This window comes from Polyodon spathula, chromosome 2 (assembly GCF_017654505.1).
Source record: "Polyodon spathula isolate WHYD16114869_AA chromosome 2, ASM1765450v1, whole genome shotgun sequence".
Classification (NCBI taxonomy): domain Eukaryota; kingdom Metazoa; phylum Chordata; class Actinopteri; order Acipenseriformes; family Polyodontidae; genus Polyodon; species Polyodon spathula.
Window position 1 is genome coordinate 92,969,736 of NC_054535.1, and position 17,749 is coordinate 92,987,484.

The 17,749-nt window shown below is 33.8% G+C and overlaps 1 protein-coding gene across 2 annotated transcripts in view; it reads left to right on the forward strand.

Annotated features, from left to right (window-relative positions):
- The first annotated feature begins 6,023 nt into the window (after positions 1-6,023).
- LOC121303904 (ciliary neurotrophic factor receptor subunit alpha-like) overlaps positions 6,024-17,749 on the forward strand; it is a 159,928-nt gene continuing 148,202 nt past the window's right edge. For both annotated transcript variants that reach the window (XM_041234765.1, XM_041234774.1), the window contains exon 1: positions 6,024-6,128. The gene's annotated coding sequence lies outside the window, so the exon portion shown is untranslated. The remainder of the gene's footprint in view (positions 6,129-17,749) is intronic.

Sequence of the window (17,749 nt, forward strand, 5' to 3'; positions counted from 1 at the left end):
TTGTTCATTTGTGGAAAGGTAACTCACACAGCATTGTTTGGTGTACAGGTAATTATGTTAGCTAAGATTTGAATAAATATTTTAATAACGTATTTTAAATAAATAAGGTCAATGGAAATGGAAGGTCAGCTGTACATTAAAGCCTTTTTATTCCCCTTGATGTGAATAACCAAAACAGCTATTATGGATCGGGTTGGTCAATGAAATCCAGTTGCTTGCAATACCGTATATATATTTTTGAGATTTTTCAATACATATTTGTATTCAGTAAGATTATATGGAATTTTTTTAGACATGTGGGTCTTATTTCATTCCTCAGTAGGAGGGCACTTCTCTTAAATTGATGCAGGTAACCTTGGAGCGACCAGTTGATTTATTAACATTACACAGCCTTGAAAAGAGGTCAGAAGAAACAGTGACAGGGTGTTTTATTGTGGGTATTGATGGAAACAACGCTACAATGACGACCACCCCAGCTCCATTGCTAGACTCTCAAGCAAACAGACAATGGCAGGGACTGTTTGTGTACTTACTTGTTCATTTATGGTTTTAAATGTATTTATTTTACCATAGAAAATGATTTAAGAATGTTTTGTAAAAAAGTAATATTATATACAGGATGATGAGAAAGTTTACCACCTCAGTGATCTGGTGCATTGATGTGGTAACCTCACTTTCAAATCACCCTTGATATATATAATATTTATATTAATATATATATATATATATATATATATATATATATTATATATATATATATAATTATATATACATATATATAATATATATATATACTTTAATAAAAATTTATGTTTTTAAATTCCGAAGTTATAAATTTCATAATATATATATCTATTATATATATAATATATATATATATAGATATCATAAATATATATATATATATATATATTCACAACGGTTGTGATGTAATTTGTAAACAATATTTTTTTCCTTTTTTTAAAAACATTTCTAATTCAATGAATTACTTAATTCATATTGCTATGTGTAGCTTGGTTATTATTTTGTATATAATTTGAATAAATTGATTTTAATCTCCTATTGATACGTGGTGGCAATAGATGGCATACTGTGATAGCATCATCATGCAAGTGTAGTAAATTACAGGGTCTTCATCACATAACATCAATATTTATATAAGGAAATTCAGCAGGGGGTGCTATTTTGTCAAGATTCTCAGCTGCCCAATAACATGTTCAGAAATAGGAACCAGAGAAATACTGTATGATATGTGATATTTCAAAAGGTGAAAAATAAATCTTTATATTGTTGACAGTTCTAATACATATACTAAAAACAGAAATAACAGATAATAAATTATTGAAAGTGAGTTCACTGGTTGCTTGAAATTTTCCAGCTTTTATGAAGTGATATGTGCTTGCTTCATTCATTTGAATTATTTGAAGACCTGCATAGTTTGTGTGTACACAAGTATGCAATCTTTTTTTCAAAGTCTCTGTAATATCAGATTATTAAAGCAAAGTAGAGGGAGGCAGTTAAGTGAGTGTATGAGCCTTGCACTGCTTTTCCACTGGTGAATATACTCAACAGCCCCTACAGGTTGCTTGCTACAATACACTCTTGAGCCAGACAGGGGACCGAATGAAAACCTAAAAGTACAGGTGATTCAAGCTTTTCTTCTGGAGACTGAATCTGAATTCAAGTCAGAAAAAAGTGGTATGTAACAGCAGGTCATGTCACTCTACCATTGAGTTAGATGTCACTTACACACAAAGACCCCAGTGCTGGGAGGGATGACAAAGGGCCAGCAGGGGGGGGGGGGGGGGGGGGCTTTCAACAGACAGAGGCCTGGATAGTTTCGAACAGCAATCAGAGACCATGCCTAGAGGTGGCTTGTGTCAGACATGGCTTTGAGAATGAAAAACAACAAGAAGCAGGCATTCTCCAAAAAGGAATCTATATTTATCTTAATGGCTGATTTCCTGAAAGTGGTGTTTCTTTTCAGGTCCAGGATGATTTGAGTTATTTACTGAATACAAACCAACACGGAAGTACAATTTCAGATAATCACAGGGAGAATGAGGAGTGCTTAATTCAAAAAACTTTTTGGCAATTCCATTATATGTCACAGTAATCCCTAAGGGTTTTTTTTTTTTTTTATAGATATGTATTTATTTACTTAAATGCTATATAATTTCTGATAACCACCAGACGACTACATAACCAAATACAGTTTCTTTCTTTCTTTCTTTTAACTGTGATTTGTATGTTTCTCGTTACCATCTGTACTTAAGTGGTAAATTATTCTAAATGCAGCTTTATGACATAAGCAAAACTATCTTTCTGAACTATTTTGTTTCAGGGGCTTACATTACATGTTATTTTCCTGATCAAAAGTAAATACTGCATTAAATTAAATTTCATGCCCAATTACCCATTTTTGTACACATGATTGCAGTACAGCTCAGGGCTTAGGCAACTGGCATGTTTGTTTGACCCAATAACTATTTCTAGAAGACCCAAATAGATATGGTAGGGTTAAGGGGTTATAGATTAGTTGGATCTCTTCATGTTGACTGAAAAGTGGAGACAATTCACTTTCAATAAGCATATCAATTCTACCAAAGAGTTGAGCTATGAATCCACGTTTCAAAAAATCTTTTGTTTTATGTATTTTGTCTTAATATAACTTAACTGGATATATCAATTAAAATTATATAATATATATATATATATATATATATATATATATATATATATATATATATATATTATATATATATATAACTTCCCGTAACGTTGCACTCTTAGTTTTTATCATCTTAAACTTGCTATCTTACGATTTTGTACTGTTGAAAATGTCATTGTTTATAGAAAGCACTCTGATGTTGGTTTCAGACATCTGGTACTTTTTATTCTGAATTGACTTCCTATTCTTAATAATGAAGAAGTATATTTCTGTATATTCTCTTCTAATAGTAACAGGGAAGTTTTCTGAAGAATAATCTCCTGCTGAAGTAAAATATATACAAACTCCATCTTGTATATATATATAGAGTATATATGTATATCTATAATATAATATATATAAGTATAGCATATATAAATTGAATAATACCACATAGACCATTATCAGTTAGTCAAGATATATATATAATATATCTGCATTCAGTGAGATGAAACCTCCAATCTGTAACCCTGTGGTGAAACCTTGGTTTAAAAATGTTGTAATTTTATTTCTGGATAGACATCATTGCTTCTCGAGGTGTATCCACTGGAGAAGGAACAGTGTCTATCAGACTCCTCATTCATCAACTTTTATTTAGGCTTACTGGGAAAAGGTAGGCCAAAAACTGTAAAAAGTCATATGTGGATTATACTCCAGTAGATATCATCTTACCTAACTGGATAAGCTTGATAACATGATTGTACAATATGTGTGTAAAACTGGGTATCATAGAGGAAATACAATTTCTACTATTTCAAAAATAAAGTCTACTGTACATGCAATACAACTGAAGCAATGGTTATTCTGCTTCCCAAAGTGTGTGGGTGTAGAAATAACATGCAGTATGTGTCCCTTTTATCAGTGATGAAAACTAACTTACCGGTATACTAAGGTAAGGACGCTTCATTGTGTCTGTGTTTTGCTGTTGAGTTGAGGGGGTACGTTTATTATATGATACAGTATTTTTTGCGTATGACTCCTCCCATGTGTATGATGTGCAAAAAACCCCCACAAACCCCCCCTCCCAGGCTCAGTGCTGATGAACTTTTCCAAATGTTGGTAAAGTATGATACGAAACGATTCTTTTAATGTGTAAAAAATTACCATTATATGTGGTACATATCACATAACACACACAATGTATTAATTTAAATATCTCTGTCTAGAGACAGAGAGCTTTTATATATATATATATATATATATATATATATATATATATATATATATACACACACACACACACACACACACACACACACACACGGGGGGGGGGGGGGGGGGGGGGGGAGTGAGAGAGAGAGAGAGAGAGAGATTTAAATCCTCTGCTTTCATGGTTCAGTTTTCTGTGCTTATTTTAAACACTGGTTTGAATCAACAGTGCTTTCCTGAGACTCTAACTTATTAAATACAAGAATGAATTTTTAATTTGCTGGTAGTAATTACTAATTTTAACGATACCGACACTGGACTTTAAACTGCAATCAGCGAAATGTTTGTGCTTTACTGTTTTAAACTAATATGTTTTTATAATGGACGCTGCATCTTTAAGAGCTATGAGCTGTTGAGAGCAGGTTAGTTTGATGACAGCGATATTAGGTCTGAGAGCTACAGAAGGCTCATGTTTAATGCAAAGGCTTCTGAACCTCAGTATTGATTTGTAAATGTACACCCTCTGTTTTTTAGCCACCAAGCTAGCTGGCATTGTTTTTAAAAAATACTTTGCATTCCAGACCCAGAGAGAAAGCTTAAGAAAAGAAATACAAAAGACTATCAAAGCTGCACTATCCTTCTTATATGCTTCAGTTCCAAAAAAAAAACCAAAAAAACATCTGTGATATGAAAGACTTAGCTGTGATTTCAAAACAGCTTTAAAACGCAAATTTCTGTGTAACATTAAATGTGTTCAGCATTTCAGATATTTCAAGTATAGTAAGTAGGTCATTCTGAGATTTTGACAAAAGTCTAAGGATTTAATTAATATGTATAACAAGCTCATTATATAATAAACCCATATTTTTGGTAATTTTTGCTTTCTTTATAAACTCGCCTCTCTTTTCTATAATTGCTGGCTGTTTGCTGACAACGTTTGGCAGTTTTTCTTTCTGTTAATGAAAACCAAAAGATGTATAAACGATGTCATTGCATAATCCAGATTAGGAAACTAACAATTTACATCACAGTGAGTTCTGATTCCAACATACACACAATATAGGACATGGAAAAAAGATAATTTACACAATAAATAGTTTTAGGTGGACACAATTTGAAGAATGCAGCAGTATGAAGTGTGAATGGCGCCAGTCTTAGTGGGGAAAAAAAAAAACAAACAAAAAAAAAAAAAAAACACATTTGAACCAGTAAATACAAAACTGAGGTGTGCACTCTTTTCAACAATTAAAAGATGCAGTGCCAGGTTGTCATGGCCATTCATGATGTGTGATAATATAGAATTTTGATTCCTCTGCTGTTTAAGATAGTTATCATTCAGAAACATTAGTGGCCCCCACCACTGGCAACCCTGTTGTCGCACATTTTAATCTTTTAAACCCAGGTTGTCAAATATTGAAATACAAAAAGTCTCATACTCATTTGTATGGTAATATGTATGTTCGTATGCATCAGCAAGCAATCAGTTTTTCCATCCATGGTTTATTTTTTAATCACTAAATCAGACGATATGTTGATAATTGATGTTCATTTCCTCAAGACAATGTTTATAAAATCATGTTTGTTTTAATATCCATTAAAACGTATGTGCTCTACTTGTATGCAATTAGGAGTTTTGTTGTTATTTTCTACATTACTTGAGAAAAATTGTTTCTTAGCAACAATCAATGTAACATTTTTTTGTTTGTTGGCTAACCTTAAAATGTAGATTCAATGAAAGGATGAGATATGTAACTTTTTACATGTAAATACATTTTGTCTGTAAGCAATCTCTGGTGTCTGCTTTCTCCAATAATTGAGAATTCAGTAAATACAGCAGCTCCATTGGAAGAAAAGTGATTTAAAAAGAAGGGAGATAACAGTTTCCAATAGAGCAGTGTTTCTGGTTTTCATTCAGTAAAGGACCAGAAGGAAAACATAATAGATAGTATAATTCTAGTGGATTTCTTAAAACAGTTCCTAGCTAAATTCACTGACATGTATCTGTGTGTGTGTTTTTGAAGCATACACTTCCCGAAACACTGGCTAGGGGGTGCACGGACAGCTCAGCTCATAATTTATTCCTGAGCCCTCACCAATGACTTTCCCTGGTCACATGGGGTGTCTGTGAGAGTTTAAAAGTGCTTTAATCCCCCAGCCAGTGCAGAGCAAGCTGGTGGTTAAAACACAGCAATAAGGCTGAGCACACTGACAACTTTTTGTATTGGAGCTCAGAGCCACAGAGACAGAAGGACAAGCCAAAGCATTTTAAGTAAGTACACAAATCTGGTTTCTTTTTCATTTGCTGGGATAGCTCCGAAGACTTATTTTATGAGATGTTGTTTTTTTTATCTGGCTGAACGAGAGATGCTTGTTTGTTTTTACTGAACGCCTGCCTTCCTTTTTTATTTGTTGAGATGTGCTTATTTATTTTATGTGGATTTTGTTTTGAGAAGGAAGTTGCTTGTTTAATATGTACATGCATTACAAAATAGACAACGAAACACATGTATGTGCACATTAGATGGCTTGTGGGTAAGAAAGCAAAACCTTCTCTTGGGAATTAAAGTAATAAGGGAGTGATTAAAAAATGGATTGGAGTGTAAATGGAAGGCATTGAAAGCCCTGACATTGGCTGGACAATTAGTTTAGGATTCCCTTATCTCTCTTTCTTACGTGAACATTGCCCTTATGTTTATGGGTCACAGAAGCTGGTGACCCTGAGTCAGCAGTTCTGCATGGAAGCTATTATAAATTCCTGATTGATTAGTTTTAGCGGAAATATCGTTATTCTTCTTTTGCTCTTATTTCCCGCAGTTCTCTGTTTCTCTCTCTCTTTTCTCTCCCTCTTTTCCAAGTGATCTATTAGCCCCCTAAACATTCTTAAACCTGATGGTGATGTAGGCAAGGGGCAGCAGACTTACTACTTCTGAGCAATTTGCTTATTACAACCCTCACCTCCTTCCAAGTGTCCTGGACAGTTTTCTTAAGCATCTAGTCTTTAAATGTGTACATCAAAGGAAATCTGGGGTTACGAGAAAAAAAAAATAAGTCATTGCCTTAATGGTTAGTTGAATCATGCCTTGTAGAAGATTATGTTTGAAAAGGTTCAGGACAAGGTTTTAAATAAGGAAGTTGTATCTGCTGGATTTTGCAACTGTCAAGAAACACATCACTCTCCTACTGCATTTAAAAAATGAATCCTGCAACAATAACAACAACAACGACAACACAAATACTACCCTGCAATTAGACACTGAATAATCCACTTGTGAATTGTTTATTAATGTTTTAGTGGTGGTTATAATCAACAACTGAGTTATGTAGTAACTTTATAAAGCCCTGCATTTAAAGTTGGTATTTACTGTTTTGCGCCTAGCCATGCATGTTTCACATCATTTGTTTTTGGATCACCGAAAATAAAAGGTAAAATAAAATTGTCATAATATTCCCAGTAGGTTACTCATCCCTAACATAAACATAACTAAACAGATGTTAGATTTTGCCAGACTACTGTGAATTCCAAACATGCAAACACAAACTATGTTAAAGGATGGTTGCAAAAAAAAAAAAAAAAATACTTGAATACATTTCATCAAAACTGTTTTTAACATTATGAAAATCAAATTATAATTCCTGATAGTTAACAAATGTTTTTTTTTTTTTTTTTAAGTTTTTTTATTATGTATTTATTAATTTATTTATTTAGTTATTTATTTTGTAGTATATGGCACGTTTTTGCAAGTAGATTTTTCTTCGCAAGGTAAACTTTTTTATAAAGTTCAAAGAACATATATCTTTTTTTTTTTTTTTATCAGAGCGTGTTGCACTAATTATCGATAGAAATATATCAATCGTGAATAAAGGGCATATGGTAACGTTATTTTATTTGTGGCTGAATAAAACAGCAAGTCATTAGCACGTCAAAAAAGCTACCTGTTTTCATTTGTCTAACACTTTGTTATGTGGCGATTCTGTAGGTGGACCCATATACAGCAGCCTACCAGTTCTAGTATTCAAACAATTACAAAAGCTGTTGGTTTTCACTTCTATCAACAACCAAAGTAGGCGAGTGAATTTTACAACCATAATATTAATAGAGACATTAATGTACACTGAAATTCAAACAGACGACGCAAATAAGGATTGGTACCTAAGAATTACGTTTACAATACTCATTTTAAATCAATGATAACGATCTAATAAACATCGTACATAAACTAAATAAACATAAAAAACGTGTGCCGTTTTTTTTTTTTCTGTTTGTTTGTTTTTTGCACTCAACTCATATCAAAGCCACAGCAAGAAAATTAATGACGCTGGAAATGACTGACGCTGGAACACACACTGAACAATTCTCGTGAAAAAAATGCTTCCATCAAAATGCAGTTGCCAGCACACTACTGTAAATATTCTTGCATGCGGAATTCCAAACAGATCATACATTTAAAGTATCATTTATGTAACAGAGTTCTTCACCAATCCTTCTCACCGACACCTCACCTCTACTGAATTTCCACCTGCATAGTTAGTACTTTGCCAAGTAAAGTGATACCACGTTGATAGATCTCATTGTTAGTTACCATACCTTTTTAAATGGAATCATTATCCTGTTTTCACTTGGCAGAAAGCCTGTGTATCTTGGAGCTGTATTTATTACAATTATTAATATTATTATTGTAGTGCCCACACTGTACAGAGTGGAATATGGACATTTATACCAGCATGCTGTATGTCTATATAGGTTATTATCATGAAAAATACACACTACTATTATGGTACATAATGTATATTTTAATATAGTTCCAACAAGATGTCCATATTGAAAAATTTCTGGTTAGATACTTTTATTGGATGTATTTTTCCTTACTAAATTTGGAGCAAAAATCTTAAGACTGTAGCTCTGTCTCATATGATACTGTATAATGTCATCTCTTGACCGGGTTCAGTTATGTTGTAGTGACACAGTAACTGCAATTGCATTTGTATTCTGTCTTCTGGCTAGAATGCCTCAGTTTGTTTTCACCCTCTGTCCTGATGTTTTAGTTACTAATTCACACATTTCCTCTGAGATAAATTGAAGCATGTTCCAATAACAGCAGTAAAAGAACTGTGGCTTGTATTCAATCCTTTGATGAAACCAGCGATGCATTAGGCTGAACATCCAAAAGCATCACCAGTGAAGCATCCACACCACAGATCTTGAAAGTGTTACAAATGATCTGATAGAAAAAAGAATGCTCTGTGTAAATGTATGTGTGCACAGTGGATATAAAAGGCTTTGGAAATGGGTGTTTGAAGCATATTTGCTTTGTGAATTCCAAGTTTGAATAAAATGTACATTTTACTTTAAATTAACAACAATTTTTTTTTTTTTGTTCTACCACTGGGCGTATAATTATATTTCAATTAAATTTTTATATATATATATATATATATATATATATATATATATATATATATATATATATATATATATATAGAGAGAGAGAGAGAGAGAGAGAGAGAGAGAGAGAGAGAGAGAGAGAGAGAGAGAGGCATTTTGTTTTTTAATTCTATAATTTAATTCCATAAAAAGATAAATTTTTCTGTACATGAAATGAAGGAAACTCTGTTTTTATTAAAATGCAACAAAAAATGATGGTGCGCTGCATCCAACATTTTTTTTTTAAAATATATTCCTAATTTCGAAGTAGTGTGTTTAACTGGTATCCTTGTAAATATTAGTAACATTGGGGTCTATTCACAAAGGGTTAATGCCTGTCGAAGTGAGAAACAGGAGTACATGATCAGATTTCGTCCATAGCCGCCTATTTAACAGCAGTTGCTATTCATAAGAGATCATTCAGATGCGACGTTAAGCCCCAACGATTTTTGTCTATGAAGCCATGTTTTTAACGAATTGAGAGAAAGGTTAATGATTACCTCATTAGCATAAAGTTTTCATCGGTCAGCGTCAACCTGCTATTCATAACAGTGAATGACAGCAAAATGCCATTGATAACTAGGAGTTATTGAACGCTTTCTACAATCAAGTCTAAACTAACGACAATTTTTTTTAAAGACATGTCATTACTACACTTGCTCTGTTATACAGTTTGACATACCTGTGATTAACACTGTCAATTTTGAAAATAAAAAAAAAAATCTGTTAGCTTTATATGAAGGAAAATGATTAATATAAATATATACTCACACAAGAACATATTTTCTGGCATATTCATTTTGAAACAGTGCTGTGTAGCGAACAGCAAGTGAGAGACTGAGAATAGACAGTTATTTTATTATTATTTTTATTTCTTTTCCGTGATCAGCGGCTGACAGCGGTCCTTTTCTTTTTATTTAGTTTATACAATGAACAGTTTGGATGAATACTGCCATGTGAACCTACTTTCATGGAGCATTAAAATGTACAGTGTACCAGTGCTGCTGGTGCACTCTGTTGGAAATTTGGGCTTGTTTTGTGTTGCAAAAAACACTGATCGAACAATCAGTGCGAGGCTTGATCAGTGATCAGTAGTTTTTTTGGTTTTGTTAGTTTTGTTTTTTTCGCGCACCACAAAACAATCAATTTTGTGTACAGTGTGCAATACGGCATAAAATATGGCGTGCAATACGGCTATTTTATTATTATTATTATTATTATTATTATTATTATTATTATTATTATTATTATTATTGTAATATTATTATAATATAATAATTCTTAAAATCATAACCTAATCATAACTTTATTGGATCTTGTCTTTCTTTTCTTGGCCTATTATCTGAAAAAAAGAAAGAAAGCTTCTGTTCTTTCTTTCTTTCTTTCTTTCTTTCTTTCTTTCTTTCTTTCTTTCTTTCTTTCTTTCTTTCTTTCTTTCTTTCTTTCTTCTTTATTTATTGATCCTGCAATTAAGAAAGGAAATGTTATGTGTGCATATGGAAAATTGCTTACTAGTGTTGCCAAACAAAATGAAAATACAAAATAGGCCCTGTTTATTTAAAAAAAAAATTTTTTTCTAAATTATAACATGTCCTGAATTTTTGGCAGACATGATAGGGGCATTTGAATCAAGTGCAGACTTGGGTTTCGGTAGTACTGTCGGTGGATTCCATTTTTTATTTTGCAACAGCTATCGATGGCAACCAGGAAACATTAATAATGCTGACGATGTCATCAAAAAGAGGCAGATTTTCATTCATGAACAACTGTATACCCATTCATAAAGTGCTCCGCAACAGTCCCGTATTCTCCGATCATTTTATGAATAGCAATATAGATAACTTTTGTTAGTTTTAAACTCAATTAATTTATTACGACTGTCGGCAAGTACTTTTATAAACAGGGTCCATTATGTGTAAATGAGAATAAATGAAAGAAAAAAAGAATACCAAGAGAAAAAATTAACACAAATGCAATCTTACCAGTAGCTTTTTACACTGTTAGAGCAGCAACCATTATTTAAAAACCTCATGTCTTTACTTTCAATATTGGGTTTACTTTTACACTTGCAAGCTTAAGCTTTTATTTTACTAAGGAAGCACTATATACATAATAGATTGAGTGAAACTTCCCTCTGTGCTATAAATCTTGGATTCCTGTGACAGAATATATAAATTACTTTGCTTTCAGGTGGAAAAAGAGTCTAGGCTCACTAGCCTAACTAGAGTTTGTTTTTTCAAATGTATGTATGAAATTTAAGGACATTCAATGTGATCATTAGTGTCAATTGCCTCCTTGTACACTCTCTCTGTTAAATAAATACCTATTCGCCTTTGGATTACAGTAACACAAAATGCCCTGGTAAAGACTCCGCAAGAAGAATGTTTCTTTTCTGTATGACTGGATATCTCATGAATGAGCGTTTAAAGACATGAATGACTCTTTGAATGCAGTAGACATGTAATGTGCTAGTTTAGAATAATTTCTGTGCTCCATGGTCTGGATTATGAGGGCAGTGAAAATAATTAAAGATTATGCTTAACACTCAGTTTAGATAAAATTGACTATGTAAATCTGAATTTGCTAAACTTAAATAAATGACCAGCAAAATAATGATATACCATTTTGTACATATGAAACTTATTTCCAGATCAAGATACATTACAAAAACAGTACTCTTTATTATATATATATATATATATATATATATATATATATATATATATATATATATATATATATATATATATATACACATTTTAAAAAATAATACATCTATAGGCATTTACTATGTCCTTCTAAACCATGCTTTGACTGTCATCAGTATTAACATCCAAGGTCCTGTGATTGGCTAAAACAGGTAAAATGGGAGGGGATACAGGCCACTCTTGGCTATTTTTTAGACGGCTTTACTCAGTGTTCCATGCAAGCCAGCTGAAGAAATGGAAGAGTATGATTGGCTAATAGACATGCTAATCATAACAACAGTGGAGACGAGAGCGCATCTGAACGAACAGTGGTCACTGAGTGGAGAATGTCGATCGGATGGCTGCCTCTGCGTTAAAGCTATGTATTTATTGTTATATTACAAAAAAAAAATTCTATAAATGAGCTTATTTATTTAAACGTTTCTGAGTTGGCAGTCCTCTCTCTGCCTCCTCTGATGAGCCACCATTGGGGTGGAGATATTAAGATCTGACACTATTTAGAGCATTAAGACAGACCTCTACTGTTGAGTAATTCTTTCATATGCTATGGCAAGATTTTTTTTTGTTTCATTTTGTTTCTATCCTTGCATTTATTCAAAAGCAACAGAATGACTGGGCAAGTCATCTTTTATTGTGCCATCCACACCGAATCTACATTTATATAGACAAAGATCGTAAGTGGCAAAGTTGAACCACTCCGAATAATTACAAACACCACAGAATAATAAGGTCAGTGTAAACAAAGACAATTAAAATAACATTTGAAGATACACAATTTTCTAGTTGACTATCCGTACAAAATGTTGGTACCAGTAATGCATTCTGGCTACAGTTATAACTGAGCAATATAATGGTTTGAGGTCATCGGTTTCCACAAGGAGATCTTCTTTTGTCAAATTGACTTCTGCTTGGCCAGGCATGGCTGGAGTTGCTATCTGCCAGTGCCCTTTTCAGATGGACAGCTATCAATAATGATGAATAAATTGAGATAATTTCTTTTTCTACTTCCTTAGAGGATGACCCCAAACTCCATCCTCAGGGAAGTCACTATCTGTCTGGAAAACATAGAAACTGTATCTACTGTACTGTACAGTGCTGTATTTATTTATTTATTTATCTGCACACAGATACATGTTGGTGTGTACTGGCAACAGATTCCTATACATAGAAAGGCCTACAAAGTATAAACTTCTACAGGGTTTGGTGAAACATTGAAACTATTAACAAGTAACCTGCTTATTCAACATGCTCACCATTAATTACTAGAGTCTTTCAAATAAACAGACATTCATGTTGAGTAATATAAACCTTGACCAAAGAGCAAGTTAAGTGATTTATACGGTGAGATTGTAATATTATAGGTATTGTACCCATGCAGAGGTCAGAACCATTGAATATTCTATTAGGTGCAATGTAATATCCTGTAGTACATTTTCACATTTAGACAGATATATTTGTTTTGCACAATCACCTATTTTGCATGAATTTCTTAAATTGAATTGTCATTATTTTTTGCCATTTTGTGCTTTGATCATAATGTATCCCCTTTTCAGCCTAGGTTGAGTTATTAAAATCATATTTTGTAATGTCATGCTTCAGCTACCTTTAACAATAAAAAATGCATGGCATGTAAGTTGTTTCACAGTCAGAAAAACAAAACAAACAAACAAAAAAAAAAAACATTACTTCATCATACCTTAACCTTTATTATTAAAAAAAAAAAAAAAGTTTATTCTTCCAGCACTACACTTTTATTGCCTAAACTACAAACTTTCCACTTCCTATTAATTACTAATCATGACCCTTTATTCTTAAAGCCATTTGCTATGTACCTGTATACACAGCCTCCTCCATGAACGGTCATGAAGTACGAAAACGGCAGAACAATCGTTTGTTTATGGCTAGAAGAGTGAAACAATCATGAACATGCATGAAATGTTCTTTTTAAGTAACAATTACAGTGTTTGAAAGAGAAGTGAATGAATCCAAGACAGTTTCCAAAACCCATAATAACCCTGTATTGTAGATTATTGAACATGTATTCAACGCTCGAGCTCTCAAAACTTGTTGTAGCTTGTTTGTGGTTGTTTACACAACCAGAAATAACAAGATTAATACAAATGTTGAGAGATTAATAACTTTTTCATATCCATCGCTAGAGTGGATGTATTTATTGTGTTTCATTGGTCATTCTCTCATTGGAGTTGAAGGCAAATTATTCAGAAAAACTTGTTATTGAGACATATTTCTGTTGTTTATATTTTTACATTTCCATTGTAATCAGTATCATTGCTATATTTATTTTCAAATTTTATATTATATGGAATTGTAAAAATAATGACTGACTTCCATTATAAAGTGTATGTTTGTTCAGTCATTATGTAAATTCAAAGTTGATAAAGGACTGCCAACATTTAAAATAACATTAACAAATATTTAAGTCATTTTTCTCCTTAAGGAAGAGTATTTTTCCCACATTTGAATCCAATAAAAAAAATAATATTTTGCTAATTTAAGGGACAGGAGCAAAACCTGCATGGAGGAAGAACCTCAGGAAGTGAGAATAGGAGAGAAGTGCTTTATGATGTAGGAAGGAGTACAAGGCTTCCTCTTGGCTTGCAGAGAGCCACCCTCGTGGAGCTGAGACCAAACCAATTGGCCTTTAAGGTTGGGAAAGAACCATTATTACCTCCAAGGGGAACCTTGGGGGTAGAGAACGTGAAAATGGAAGAGAGGATAGGTTTGGCCAGGGTTCTACTCTGGCTCGCGGAGTAACTTCCTGGTGCAGCCGGGCCTCTAAGGTTGGGAAGTGAGCTCCACTTGCTCCCAGAGGGAGACCGTTGCAGGGGTGGAGCTGCATAGTGGAGGAGGAAAGGAGGATGGAGAAAAGAAAAAATGCAAGACATAGAATAAGGGAATGAATTTGAATTTAAATAGAGAGATTTTCAGATATTATTTGCGGAACACAACAGGGAAGGAGCCCAAGCTCCTGCCCGCTTTAGCACTTAAATACAATTCAGAAAACTACATTGGAGATGGGGATGGTAAACAAAGAAGATTTATAGCTGTCTTCCAAAAACACTGAATATTTCAACCTTCTGGAATAATTAACTGAAATGGGACCTCTGATTAATTACAAAAGTAGTACAGGATAGATAGAAGCAAATTAATTTTTGGCCATAAAAGATATTGTCGTTGACAAGACTACATTAGAGCTGCAATCATTTAATAGTAGTGGCAGACTGGGTGACTGTGTTTTGTCAAAGATGGTTCCGGGCAATTTAGTCTGAACAGAATGCAGAAATATAAGTGCCATGGTAGGTTTAACACTTAATTGGGTGCAAGTAAAGGTTTGAAGAAAGCAATAGCTTTTAATCTGTTTTGTATCCAGGTCAACAAGAACATTTTTCTACAGGGAGAATGGACATGTTAGTGCTCATGAACAGTACTTGCCATTCAGCTTTGGGTCCTGGCTTTATATCTCTATAGTGCAGGTTAAAAGTTAAAAGCATTTGGTGGCCTACACTTTTGTTGACAGTAATCCGCATTATTAAACCACTGCCCTATTCGGCACAGTTCACACTGTGATGAACAGCTTTCTTAAAGCAGCAGGCCAGTAATTGAATAGACATGGAGAATGTACTTCCTCCTCAGTGCATAAGAGAGATCCCTTCAAGGCAGGCTTGGGGTATACTACTTGGGCAGTGTGGGAATGCTCACATTATCACTGATTTTTCTATTACTGATGTATTAAAATATATAAAGGATTAAATTTAGCTCTTTTTATTAACAGGAACACAAGTGACTGATAGTTGAATAAAAATCATTCAGACCTCTGCTACTGTGCAGTTGTAAGTTGGTTTACATTGACAGCATTTATGACAGTATAGTAAAGTATCAGATATTATTTACTTTCTGAACAAAGTGGCTTTGGAAAGAAGCTTGAAAACAACCTTGGTTGCATATAATGCATTTCACATTAGAACCTGCAGCGCTAGTGTCCCTGCTAAACCGCTTACCATTGTGATTGTCTCTGTATGCTAAGCAGAGCATGTGCTAAGAATAAAGACTCAAGGTGAGTATTGAGTTTGACATTATGAAATACAGGAGTTTTTCATCAGTTTTTCAGTTTGTTCTGCTTGTCAATTGACACACGTATGTAGCTATTTGGTGTCAATTTATTGCTGAACAGCTACTTTGGAAAGAAACTTAACTCCAAAACGGAACACTTTTCTCCTCTTGAGGTATATTTATATTCTGCATGTCTCAAATCTGGACCACAGATTGGGTCTGTAGACGCTATCATCCAGCAATTTTCCAAAATACAGAATCAACAAATTTCGTCTGACACTTAATGATATAGTGTATGTCCACATTTCCATGTTTCTGATGATAGTGTTACAAGTACCATATTCCTTTCAATTTAAGACACCCTCGAATTTGAGGGAAACAAAATATCAAATAAAGATGCATTTCCAAAGACACAGCCTCAATTACGCATATATGAAAACGATGTAAGGAGGCAGTTTGCGGCTGTATGCTGTCACACAGCATTGTGCTGCTTCTCATTTTCAGTCATGATTACTCGCACCTGTTTTTCTCACTTTTTGTGAACTATGGTATTGCGTAGGATAATAACAAAATGCTGAAATTGTTCTCCTCGAATTCCTCAGAAAGCTTATGGCACTTTTCTTTTTAAACGGCTGCCTGAATGTCACGGATGATTCGAGATTGGGCAGTGATATTTTTATTTGTCTTTTTTCGGCAATTAGGCACGTTTCTATTTGCATAGTGGAGCAGTCACAACTTTTGTTGGCTATTTTAATGCACACATCTTGAATTTAAGACCCAGACCATTTTTGAGAATAATAATAATAATCTTTATTTTTATATAGCGCCGTTCATAGTGGACCACCATCACAAAGCGCTTGACAAGATACGAGACTAGGGTGGGTGAACTATGCATCAGCTGCAGAGTCACTTACAAGAACTTCTCACCCAAAAGACTGAGCACAAGGAGGTTAAGTGACTTGCTCAGGGTCACACAATGAGTCAGTGGTTGAGCTGGGATTTGAAACGGGTACCTCCTGGTTACAAGCCTGTTTCTTTAACCACTGGACCACACAATCTAGAAGAAAACATTAGTTTAAAAATTAGTAATTGTGTAGATTTGCCTCAATCCAGAAAACCAGAGGAGTAACAAAATAGCTTCTGTCTTGCTTCCATTGTGTACCTAAGAAAGAAAACCTTAATACTTTGCTATTCATTTGTAAATTCCAGAGGCAGGGACCACAGACGTGTAAACAGACAGTACTTGAAGGACCTGTCTTTTGATTGCAATGGTAACATTAGACCCAAGTTAAGGACCATTAACAATAGTGGTTAGAGTTGTTTATTTGTCTGGGCATAAACAAAATGCATACCAGAGCTTGACATACAGTGCCTATAGTAAGTATTCACCTCCCTTTGACGTTTTCACAGTTTGATGTGTTACACAACAAGAGCAAGAGGCAAGATAATTTTTATTGTGAAACAACAGTTAATGAAAAATGAAAAACTGAAATGTCTTGGTTAGATAGGTATTTACCCCCCTGAGTCAATATTTGGTAAAACCACCTTTGGCAGCAATTACAGCTGTGTGTCTTTTGTGGTCTCTACCAGGTTTGCACATCTGGATTGTGCAATATTCACCCATTCTTCTTGGCAAAATTGTTCAAGCTCTGTCAAGTTGGATGGGGATCGTTGGTGGACAGCAATCTT